This window comes from Microtus pennsylvanicus, chromosome 14 (assembly GCF_037038515.1).
Source record: "Microtus pennsylvanicus isolate mMicPen1 chromosome 14, mMicPen1.hap1, whole genome shotgun sequence".
Taxonomy (NCBI): Eukaryota; Metazoa; Chordata; class Mammalia; order Rodentia; family Cricetidae; genus Microtus; species Microtus pennsylvanicus.
This window is the reverse complement of record NC_134592.1, coordinates 74,846,446-74,858,689: the sequence shown is the minus strand read 5'-3', so window position 1 is coordinate 74,858,689 and position 12,244 is coordinate 74,846,446. Positions and strand designations below refer to the sequence as shown.

General features: G+C 41.2%; 1 pseudogene; it reads left to right on the top strand.

Moving 5' to 3' along the window:
- Nucleotides 1-9,577: 9,577 nt before the first annotated feature.
- LOC142835078 (small ribosomal subunit protein eS6-like) lies at nucleotides 9,578-10,415 on the top strand (annotated as a pseudogene).
- The last annotated feature ends 1,829 nt before the right edge of the window (nucleotides 10,416-12,244 follow it).

Here is a 12,244-nt window from a genome sequence, read left to right as displayed (position 1 = left end):
CTGTGCTGCAGGGTCTTTATCCCATGTGCTCCATGTTGTGTAATGGGGGTCTTTATCCCATATATTCTGTTCTTGTGTAATGGGGGGTCATAATCCCATTTCTCTGTTCTTGTGTAATGGGAATCTTAATCCCATTTATTTTGTTCTTGTGTAATGGGAATCTTAATCCCATTACTCTGTTCTTGTGTAATGGGAATGTAATCCCATTTATTTTGTTCTTGTGTAATGCGGGTCTTAATCCCACTTTTTCTGTTCTTGTGTAACAGCTCACCAGTGGATTTTCTTCTGGGTATCTGGCCAAAGAAATAAGGCCCCACCGAGTAAAGAAACTATTCTGGACTCAGGGAAGGAGGACTGGAGCACAGTGAATGTCAAGTGTACATCAGATAAAGAAAATAAGAAGCCAAGTAGAAGACGTTAAAGAGAACCAAACTGATGAAGTGATTTCCCAGGGCAGCCCAACAACTACCTGAGCATGAGTCCTAACCACACGAGGGGCGACAGCACGCATGTTCCCTGGTGTTTGCCAGCTTATTTATCTAGTCACTCCTCCACTGATCAGGGAACCAAAAGAGAACTAAGTCATAACCATCCCATGACCTTGCAGCATTTAGAGTCTAGTGGGACAGTAGTTCCATAACTAGATGGTTCCATGACAAGTGACGGGAAGAAACATGTTGACCTAAGAGGACTAAGTCTCACTGATAAATGAAGGCCACTTGTTTGTTCCCGACTGCCCAGAACAGCAATAAACACACAGAAGCTGTATTAATTACCACCCTTTTTGGCCTATTAGTTTATGAATATTTCTAGCTCATTCTTATCTCTTAGCCCATTTTTATTGCTGTAGTTTATATTTTATCATGAGGCAAGGTTCCATAAGCAGCGTGTGTCTTTCTCCTCTGGCAGCTACACGGCACATCTATCTATCTATCTATCTATCTATCTATCTATCTATCTATCTATCTATCTTCTAGTCTGGCTATATTCTGTTAAGCCATTGGTTGAAATCAGCTTCTTTATTCATTAACCAATAAAAGCTACATATGTACAGAAGGACCTCCCACACCAGTCCCACAACACTGATCAAGTTGGGGATGGCCAGTTCCCCTGAAGAAGTGGTACCTAATATCCAAAAATACAAACAAACAAAAAAGGTGGTCCAGGCAAGGACAATGAAGTAAGTGTTCTAAGCAGAAACACCACCATCATCTCCATTCTCTCTATGGGATCCAGATGAGAAAGGGCATTGTAAAGATGCTGAACTGATGGAGGTCTGGGTTCTGGGTCTTGCTGCTCCTTCACTTTCTGTGTGTAATCTGCCATAAGCCATCTTTTGGCGTTGCAGACTCTGAGACACCTCCAAGCAGCAAAACTTAAAGTGCTTTTATCTGAGCACTTGTAAAGAGATAGTTATAGAAGACCATAGAACATGGTAGCCTCATGACTGTTGGAACACTTATTACAAAAAGAAAAGATAAACTAGGAATTTAGCTCAGTGTTAGAGTCCTTGTCTAACAGACTCTAGGTTCTAGGTTGCATTACCAACCTTAAAAAAAGACAAAAATAGAAAGTGTTGTGGGGGAAAAAGTAAATCTGTGGATGGAAATGTAAACTGATACACATACTATTGAAAAAATAAAAATGGAACCGTTATTTGATCCAGAATTTAACTTTTGGGTATAGAGCTAAAGGAAATAAGATCAGTATACTGACTGGATGGTAGTGGCACATGCCTTTAATCCCAGCACTTGGGAGGTAAAAACAGGTGGATGTCTATGAGTTCAAGACCAGCCTGGTCTACAAAGCAAGTTTCAGGAAAGCTTGGGCTGTTACACAGAGAAATTCTATTTCAAAACACACACACAGAATCAATATACTGATGAAATATTTGTTGGCAGAGGTTTCTGGACCACCTGGTCCCGGAGTTGATAAGTCCCAAAGAAATATACAGAGGTCTACATTAATTATAAACTTGTTAGCCTAGTAACTCAGGCTTTCTTATTAACTAATTCTTACATCTTAAATTAGCCCATAGTTCTTGTCTGTGTTAGTCACATGGCTTGGTACATTTTATCAGCAAGCCATTCTCATCCTGCTTCCTCTGGGTCTAGGTGATGACTAAAGACTGAGCCTTTCCTCTTCCCAGAATTCTCCTGTTCTGGTCACCCCTCCTCTACTTCCTGCATTGTCACTCTACCTATACTTCCTGCCTGGCTACTGGTCAATCAGTGTTTTATTAAAACAATACAAGTGACAAATCTTTACAGGGTACAAGACCATTGTCCCACAGCAAATATCTTTATTTACATGTTCACCACAGAATTATTTATAACACTCCTGAAAGAAACAATGTTACTGTCCATTAATGTTTTGCAAAGAAAATACGAATGCATGTTCTCTCTCTCTCTCTCTCTCTCTCTCTCTCTCTCTCTCTCTCTCTCTCTCACACACACACACACACACACACACACACACACACACACGAACATTATTCAAGCATGAGAAGAAGGAAATCCTATTATGACAACATACAGACTATAGAACAAGTGGGCATCATGCTAAACGAAGTAAACCATGCACCCAAAGACAAATACTGCATGATCTTATTAATACATGACTCTTAAATGTCAAATTCATAGCAGCAGAAAGTAGAATAGAACAGTCATTGTCAATGTTACAAGGGCAGCATGGGGCAATGTGATGAGATGTTGATGAAAACGTACAAACTCGGTCTTTGGATGAGTTCTGGAGACCTGGAGTACAGCATGGTAACCACAGGTAACGATCTCCATGCTTGGGATTTTCAGTGAGAGCAGACCTTCCATGTCATCCTCACATATAGAAAAATGTATTCATTAGTTGATAATTTCACAACACAAATCCATATCAAATACGTTTTCTATTTGCCAATTATACAAGAAAAAGGCACTTTTTCTTAAGTAAGAGCAAGTCACAATAACTACCTATAACAAATATTTATTACTTGATTGTTCTGTTTCCCCCTCCACTCCCACTCTGTCCCTACTCCATATAGTATATGTATGTGCATGTGTGTGAAGGCCAGAGGCTGGCTTTGGGTGTCCTCTTGCTTTTCACCTTTTTTTGCTTTTGTTGTTGTTGTTGTTGTTGTTTTGAAATAGGGTCTCTCACTGAACTTAGACCCCATTGATTGGCCAGAATAAATGACCAAGGTGCTCTGGAGATCTGCCTGTCTCCTCCCACAACCTTGCTCTCAGCATCAGGGTTACAGATGTGTGCCACTAAACTTGTGTGCTAGGAGTCTAAAATCATGCCCCAGCACCATACTTGGGTGTTTTATATTGGAACCATCTCTCCAACTCCTCTTTGTGCCACCCTTAATTTGGGTTCTGGCAAATCCATCTGATTGGCAGAACTATGACTTTGTGCCTACTCTAGTTGCTTGGAATACAGCAGTGATGGCAGCAGAGCTGCAAAGTGGAGTCTTGTAGATGAATGTGATAAGGTAGTTCCACCCTAGCTCAGGATTGAGTATAATAAAGGGTTCTTTATTTAGAGGTAGACTCAGATCAACAGTCCTCTGCGTGAGCGGGGAACAGGAACTGAATCCAACAGCCAAAAGAGAGAGCGAGTCTGCCCAAGCTTTATGTCTGCATTTATAGAACAAGAGACCATGCCCAAGTGGCCTCGTATCTTAAAGGCTATTGGCTAAAGAAGTTCCCACAGCAGAGTCTGTAATAAATTCCACCAGCAGTGATAGAGGTTCCTATATAAAACACCTAAGTATGGTGCTGGGGACATGATTTTAGATCCCTAACACACATGTAAGGCCGGGTGTGGTAGCATACATCTGTAACTCCAGTCTTGGGAGTAAGATTGAGGGAGGAAACAGGAAGATCTCCAGAGTACATTGATTATTCAGTCTGGCCAATTAATGGGGTCTAAGTTCAGTGAAAGACCCTAACTCTCTCTGTCCCCTCTCCCCCCTCTCTCTCACACACACATGTGCACATGCACACACATTTACATGTACTAAAAAAAATTTAAGGAAAAAAGAGTGGTACAAAGGAATCAAGCTAACTTAGAACTCATGATGGCAGAGACCAGCAGAGAGTCTAGGGTAGGAGGGTGGATGTGGCAAGAACAATGGTTTACCCAAACTTCCTATGGAAAAATCTCAAAGGACCTCCAGCTTCTGCCAGTTTGACAACACTACTTCTCAAATCTTCATATTGATTTTATGGCTATGGGATTGACCAGTAATGAATTATCCCTTTTGTTCATAAGTGAATGATCTTTCAGGAGTCATTTGCAAACCATAATTATAATAGGCATGCTACCATTTATTGGAAAGCTACTATATTACAAACATTAAAGAAAATACTGCTCCTAAAATCATAACTGCAAGGCAGGTATGATTAATCTTGTTTTATAGGAAAAGAAAAAATACCAAAGAATTTTAAAAACATACCTAAGGTTGTGTGGTCAGTAAATGTCAGACTCCAACGTATCTGCCTCAGATCTTTCGACAAGTTTATGCCTGGTTCCTCATTCTAGACACATTTCTAATTGCCAAGCAACATACCTGGATCCCTTTGGACTCAAGAAGTTTGGGGTGGGGCCTGTGCCCATGCATGTGGAGGCCAGAAGTTGGTATGTGGTAACTTCCTGAATCACTCTCTATTTTATGTTTTGATAGAGGGCTTCTCACTCAACCTGGAGCTCTTCATTGTCTGGTTGACCATCAAGTCTCTTCCATGATCTTCCTGTCTCCACCTATCAAATGTGGGGTTACAGACTCACACTGCCATGACCATCTTTTAACTGGGTTCTGGGAAATCTCAACTACTCTTGTCCAGCAAGCACTTTACCCACTGAGCTATCTATCTCCCAAGCTTCTGCTCTCATACTCTTGGGTTTGAAGATTTCGTCTCTGGCATTGATCTACCATACCTTCAGTACAGATTTACCAGGGATAATATATTACTTATTCTGAGCAAAAGCAAGCAAACAAACAAGTACCAGAAGAACGGGCCCAGTGGCTTTAAGACTAATTGCTACACAGTCCATTGCTCTGTGCATTTGCTGGTTTTTTTATGCTTTGTATCTTAACCATTTCCTTTTTTTTTCTGAGAGACACTTTTTTCTTAGATACTTTTTAACAAAATTTCTATCAAAATAATCTAAGTGGTGATTGATTGTCCAAACAATAAATAAGTATTTTGTTAATATTGTCTGTAAGAATTTAGTCAAAAGCTACTAGCACCAACTTCCCAGAAGGGGGTAGTATTACTCCACTATGCCTTTTGTTTATGGTTACTGAGGGGAAAGTAGAAAGTTTCAAAAAGGAAACTGTGTTTTGGTGTAGGAACAGGGTTATCATAATGCCATAAAAATAATTCTAGATACAAGGACAGACAGAAGCCAAGACTAGGTACAAACTATCATTTTTCACACAGAAGAGGATGCAAGAGTTATCAACAAGATCCCCTGATTGTGGGGACATCCCAGTCTAGTTGAGGAAGTGACTACATGTACAAGCAGTTATAAGAGTAATCAGTGAGCCAGCCTGGGCAGGACTTCTTTCATTCACACACACTACCCCTTCAGGCTCCTCCACCTACTGCCACCCAAGTGACCTACTCCTTTGCCCCTTTTGATGGTTTTCATTTAAAGTCTTGTGTGTTATATGAGTGTTTTACTTGCATGTGTGTCTCTGCACTGGGTGCAGGCAGGGCCCATAGAGGCCAGAGGAAGGTGACAGATTCCTTGGAACTGTGAGCCACTGTGCGGGTGCTGGGAATCAAACCCCGTTCTCTGGAAGAACAGCCAGAGAGTAACTGCTGAGTCATCCCTCCAGACCCCGATTCCACCTCCCTGACCCAGCCTGCCACCTTCACCTCTCTCACAGCCCCATCCCAAATCCTTTTTCTCAGGGAGGTCTGTATGGACCACTCTAATGTGGTCCAGCAAACCTTTCTTCACCCTGTGCTCTCATTCTCCCTGCCTTGGTGCTTCTTTCCCATGAAAACTGTCATCCTCTGATTCATTTGTTAACATTGTCTGTTGCCACCAGCACCTAAGTAAGTTCCAGGGAGGCTCTGATTCCCGTGTATTATGCTCGCTGATTCCCCCCCCCCCCCCCCCGTACCCAAGCTAGTTCTTTCCACATTAAACACTTTTAAAATGTTAAAGTTATTTATAGGAGGTGGTGTGTGTAGTTCATATGAAGGTCAGAGGATAACCTGGTGAAAGTCAACTCTCACCATTAGGATCTGGGAACAGAACTCAGGTAGTCAGGCTGGGCAGCAAGAGCCTTTATTCAAAGAGACATCTCGCCAACTACCTCCCCACTACCCAACTGACTTATGAAAGAAGGAGAAAGGAAAGTGTCGCGATGGGCTAAAACCCCTTAAAGGGTGGTGAGGATTTTATTAGACAGAGAAGAGGCACAGAGGCATGAGAGAAATAGAAACAAGAGAGAGAGATGGATGTAATAATTTCCAGTATGGCAGACAAGAACTATGTAGGTCAGGCCTACAGCTAGAAATATTCCTTCTACAATTCTTTCACTTGTGCCTGGGATTATTCTGCCTGTCTCTCTAAATAATGCCCTTCTCATATATGATAATGATGCAATTAATAATGATGATGCTTCCATTGAAGAGTATTAGAGAAAACTTACAAATAATGTATCTGGTCCAGAGAAAGTACTTAAAAACAGAAGTTATTCTAGGACTATCACACACACGGCGCACTTGTCAAGCAAGTGAGTTTAAGTGTTTAGCAAATGAATTTTAAGTCACTTGACTTCTTCTATAAAGGGTAGGGAAGGTGGTTCTGAAGTGTAAGGCCTTCAGGGGTCCTAAATGTTGGGACTAATTGAGTCCTGGCCTTCAGCTGCTCTTCCCTGTCTAAAGCCTTCTAATTGAAGTTACTAGAAGCTGTGCCTAGCCTAGAGGATCAGAGGATGGGATTTTCATCTGTTGGCCATTGACTGCAGGGTATTTAAGCCTCCATGGTGCTATTAAAGAGGGGCTTTTGTACCAGCAATTGGAGGTCCGTGTGTTGGTCTGTCTCTGCATGTGTTTCCTCAACCTCCAGCCCCTTGCCCGAAACTCAGGAACTGGGAAGGGGAGGGGGTGGGGCGCGGTGCACAGCACTAAAGATGAGTGTGTTTATAGAGTGACTTTGCACCGCTGGGGAATTATGCAGATACTAACCCTTGTCTACATAGAGACAACGTCAATATCATCAGCCTATCATTTCTGCTAATAAAGTAGGAGACTTCTGCTTCTGTAGGATTAAGCTGCTATTTGAAGCTCCCAAGTCTGATAAGTGACTAATACAGAATTCATAGTCAGGACTTCAGATTCCAAACATGGCCTTTTTTTGTGTGTATGGGATTTGAACCAACACAATTATACTGATGATTGGCTCAACTGATTGAAAATGAACCAGTTTGCTTAACCCCTCAGCAAAGCTGAGATAAGGCGAACTGGAGAACTGAAGTGTGTCTCTCAAACCATTTTCCGCCAGCTTTGCCTCTTCACAGTCTTTGTCCTCACAGAATTAAACCTCTCCAAGTGGAAACAGCACTTGAGGGTAAATACCTTGAAAATTCTCATTATTTCTCTTTCACTGAAGGAGTTCTTCTTAGCCACCAAAAGACTGAAAGAAAAATGAAGTTAAATGATCACAACATTTGGGGCATACAAATAAATAAATACATGTTGAGATTATGAATTTATTGTTACGCACAGGATTAATGGAACTAGAGATAAAGTAGAAAAAATTGAAGTGTTAGGAAAACTATTAGGGTACTGGAGAGATGGTTCAGTGTTTAAGAGCATTTGCTATTCCTGCAAAGAGCTGGTGTTCCATTTCCTGCACCAGCATGGCAGATAAGACCTGTCTGTAACTCAAGTTCCAGAGGAACTGACATTCTCTTCAATCTCTATGGGCATGTCACGCACCTGGTGCCATACATACAAGCAGGCAAAACACTCATACACACAATAATAATAATAATAATAATAATAATAATAATAATAATAATAATTTTTAAAGACTTGGCATGACAGTTTTAAAGAGGAACAGAGGAGTATGTTTGAAAGTGAATCAGTTAAATGCAGATTAAATGGAGACAATGTGTGAGCTATAACTACCGTACAAACAAACTATTTGGGGGACTATTAAATGGGCTTTATAATACAGAGCTTCTTAAAGTGTGGCTCCTAACTAAATGTAGGGTTAGGATTGGAGGTGAGTACCACCATGCTCAGATGGTGTGGATGTTAGGATCCAAATTCAGTGTCTCAAGCTTGCTTAGAAAAGAACTTTACTAGGTGAGATACTCCATCTCTTTGATATCTGTCTCTTGAAGATATCTTCTTAGATATCTCTTCTTAGAATGTTTGACTAAATATGTTCTCGTTATTTTATAGAAGTGCTTGTAGCTAATTATTTTTTTAATTTAAAGATGTTTATCTTACTTTATATTGTAGATATTTTGCCTGCCTATATGTATGTGCACCATGTGCATGTCTGTTGGGCTCCCTGGAACTAGGGTTGTGAATGGTTGTGAGCCACCCTATGGGTGCTGGGAGCTGAACCTGGGTTCTCTACAGGAGCCTCTGAGCCAGCTGCAATTACTTTTAGTTCAGCTTTTTTGCTTTGTTTTGCTGATTTTCTTCTTTCTTTTTCATAACAGGGTTTCTTTGTGTTGCTTTGACTGTCCTAGAACCAGCTATGTACACCAGGCTGGCCTCAAATTTGAAAAGATCTTCCTGCCTCTACCTCCCAAGTGCTGAGATTAAAGGTGTGTTCCAACACTGTCCTCGGTTTTGTTTTTTGAGACAGTCTCATATGTAGCCATAGCTGGTCTGGAGTTCACTATGTGAAAGAGGCTGGCCTCAGACCTGCAGTAATCTACCTACCTCTGCCTTCTAAATCCTGGGCTCAGAGGTGTGAGTCAGCATGCCTAGCCTGGAGCTTGTCTTTTAGGAAGAAATGAGGAAGTTCTAACCCATGGTAGTAACTAGCCAACAGGTCATCCTGTAGTTACCACATTGTATACAGTACTATATACAGTGTCTCGAAGAATATAAAATTTTGGTTTTTTAAATTTTTTAAATTTCTGGAGGTACTTTCAAACACAGGTCAAATGGATAAAATAGCAAAACGGCCTTCATGTGTCTCTCATCCAGCTTCAACAATGACAAAACTGTGGCCAATGTTCTCCCATTTTGTCACTGTCTACATCCCTCCTGCTGTTTTACTTAATGCAAATTTTAATCACCATACCATTTTATCCATAAATATTTCAAGGTACACCTACAAAAGAGAAGGATTTTGAACCAGACTTTAAAAAGAGATCATAAATTTAAATTTTTTCTATGTCAGCAAATAATGTCATTGTTCAAATTTTAAGGTCTTATAATAAAATTATAATTTTCTTCAAATATATCAAGCAGTGTCTTTACAAGCCATAAAAGTGACATTATCATCTGATTATTTATGGTTGACCTATGTAAAGCTTAGGGATATAAAAGCATCTGCTCCACTTGCTTTCTTAAGAAGAAGTAGACTCTTTTTCGTGGCGCCTCCTAGGCGGTCGGCTGTGCGAAGATGAAGCTGAATATCTCCTTCCCAGCCACCGGTTGCCAGAAGCTCATCGAAGTGGACGATGAACGCAAGCTTCAGATCTTCTATGAGAGGTGCATGGCCACGGAAGTGGCTGCAGATGCCCTGGGTGAAGAGTGGAAGGATTACGTGGTCCGAATCAGTGGCGGCAATGACAAACAAGGTTTTCCCATGAAACAAGGTGTCCTGACCCATGGCAGAGTGCGCCTGCTGTTGAGTAAGGGGAATTCTTGTTATAGACCAAGGAGAACCGGAGAGAGGAAGCGCAAATCTGTCCGAGGATGCATTGTGGATGCCAATCTGAGTGTTCTCAACTTGGTTATTGTAGAAAAAGGAGAGAAGGATATTCCTGGACTGAAGATACTACTGTGCCTCGTCGGTTGGGACCTAAAAGAGCTAGCAGAATCCGAAAGCTTTTTAATCTTTCTAAAGAAGATGATGTCCGCCAGTACGTTGTCAGAAAGCCTTTAAACAAAGAAGGTAAGAAGCCCAGGACCAAGGCACCCAAGATTCAGCGTCTTGTGACTCCGCGTGTTCTGCAACACAAATGCTGGCGTACTGCTCTGAAGAAGCAACGAACAAAGAAAAACAAGGAGGAGGCTGCAGAATATGCTAAACTTTTGGCCAAGAGAATGAAGGAAGCCAAAGAAAAGGGCCAGGAACAGATTGCGAAGAGGCGAAGGCTGTCCTCGCTGAGAGCTTCTACTTCTAAGTCTGAGTCCAGTCAAAAATAAGTTTGTAAGGGTAACAAATAAATGATCAGACCTTGGAAAAAAAAGAAGTAGAAACATTTTCAGAAACAGAAGGCAGGAACACCTGCGATGGATAGCTGACTGACGTGAACTGTGTGTGGATTTGGAGGACAGGATTCTAATGCAACACACAGTGGAAAATCCTGATAGACATGCGTAAGATGATCCACAGTAACCCCAGGAAGATTTCTTATGCTCTGTGATGCATCAAAATTTGAAAAGAAAGGCATTTAAGAGCCTGTGAAGAAAGGCTGCCAGAGAAACATCAAACGTCCAGTTTTGTTTATGTGGGTTGTGATCTATATTATGACCAACAGAGGGCAGCAATGTGACAGGCACAACACAACCCAGCCCTTTTTATTGAGCTCAAACATCTCAGCAGGCCTCTCTCTGACTGCTCCAAAGGTGAAACTGGAAGCATCAAGGAAATAAAGATGCCTCTAGGATACTGTTTCTCAAAGTATGTCTCATCTCACCTTCAGTTTATTGTGGTGTGGAAGCTCTGTTAAAATGGTCACTTTTGATGTCTCAGTGTGAGTAAAGAACGTAAAATTCTCAGTAAAGTTGATTACATGTTAAAATAATATTTTTTAGTTGGTTAGATAAAATCTCTCTCTCTCTCTCTCTCTCTCACACACACACACACACATACACACACACACACTTCTTGTTGTGTAGCCTACACTGATTGGCCTTGAACTCATAATCCTTCTGCCTCAGCCACTTGAATGTTGATTAACAGCTGTGAACCATACTCAAATCCCCTAATCCTTTTCTATATTTTAAAACCGTGGCTATTACAACAATTTAAATTTATATATGTGGCTTTTATCCGTCGGCACATTTGTGGCTATCACTTTATCTTTATTGGTCATCTCTTCACTGAAGACTACAGATAGGACTTGTTACTCAAGCCTGGCCAGATACTAGTTCATGGTCTTAAAACACAGGAAGAAGACAGCACACTTCTGCTCCTTTTAGATCCTCAAGTGGACACAGAGACGAGTCATTGCACTGCCTTGCTTCAAGCACATCCCTAGGATAGAATAAATGGAGAGAAATTTAGACCAAATCAAAACAGAGAAGTAACACCATGATGATGCTGATTCATGAAGTAAAGCCATGCTTATACTCGGTTCTACGTTTTCACTGTTCAGTTGTAACTAGCTAACACTGTTTTGTATGAGAAATGTTGAGTGGAATATCTGTCTGCTGCAACGAAACAATCTGTAACTAACAATCTTGGCATTAGTGAAATGACAAACAAATAATTAAAAACAAAGGTGGAGGGGCTGGGGGAATGGCTTGGTTGGTAAAGCTTGCCAAGCAAGCATGAGGATGAGAGTTTAGATCTCCAGTATCTGGGTAAATAGACCTCACTAAGCAGCACAGCCCTGTAATCCCAGTGTGTCAAGGCAGAGACAGCTCACTGCCTGGCCAGCCAAGGAAAACCAATGAGTTCTAGGTCCAGCGAGAGGTTCCATCCCCCTCAAATAAGGTGGCAAACAACTGAAGAAAGCACCTTGATGCCACCCTCTGGCTTCCACACCCACACATACACGCATGCACACCTGCATGCGCGCACACACATGAATACACATACATACATGTGCTGCACACAAAATAAATAAAGAACTCGTTGTTCAAGGTAGTAAAAGCTGAGTAAGTCAGGACACATTAACATGATATTTGGTGATAAAAAGAATGAAAAGTCTTGGGTAGACCTCAAATATTCTCTCTGCCTAGTTTCCATGGCTTGGGATCAACAAGGAGTATTTCTTTATCTCTCTCACTCAAGAGGATTAATTTTCAGGGTTTCTCTTATCTTAAAGAAGAATTTCTTGAAGTAACCAAAGTAGCAAAGT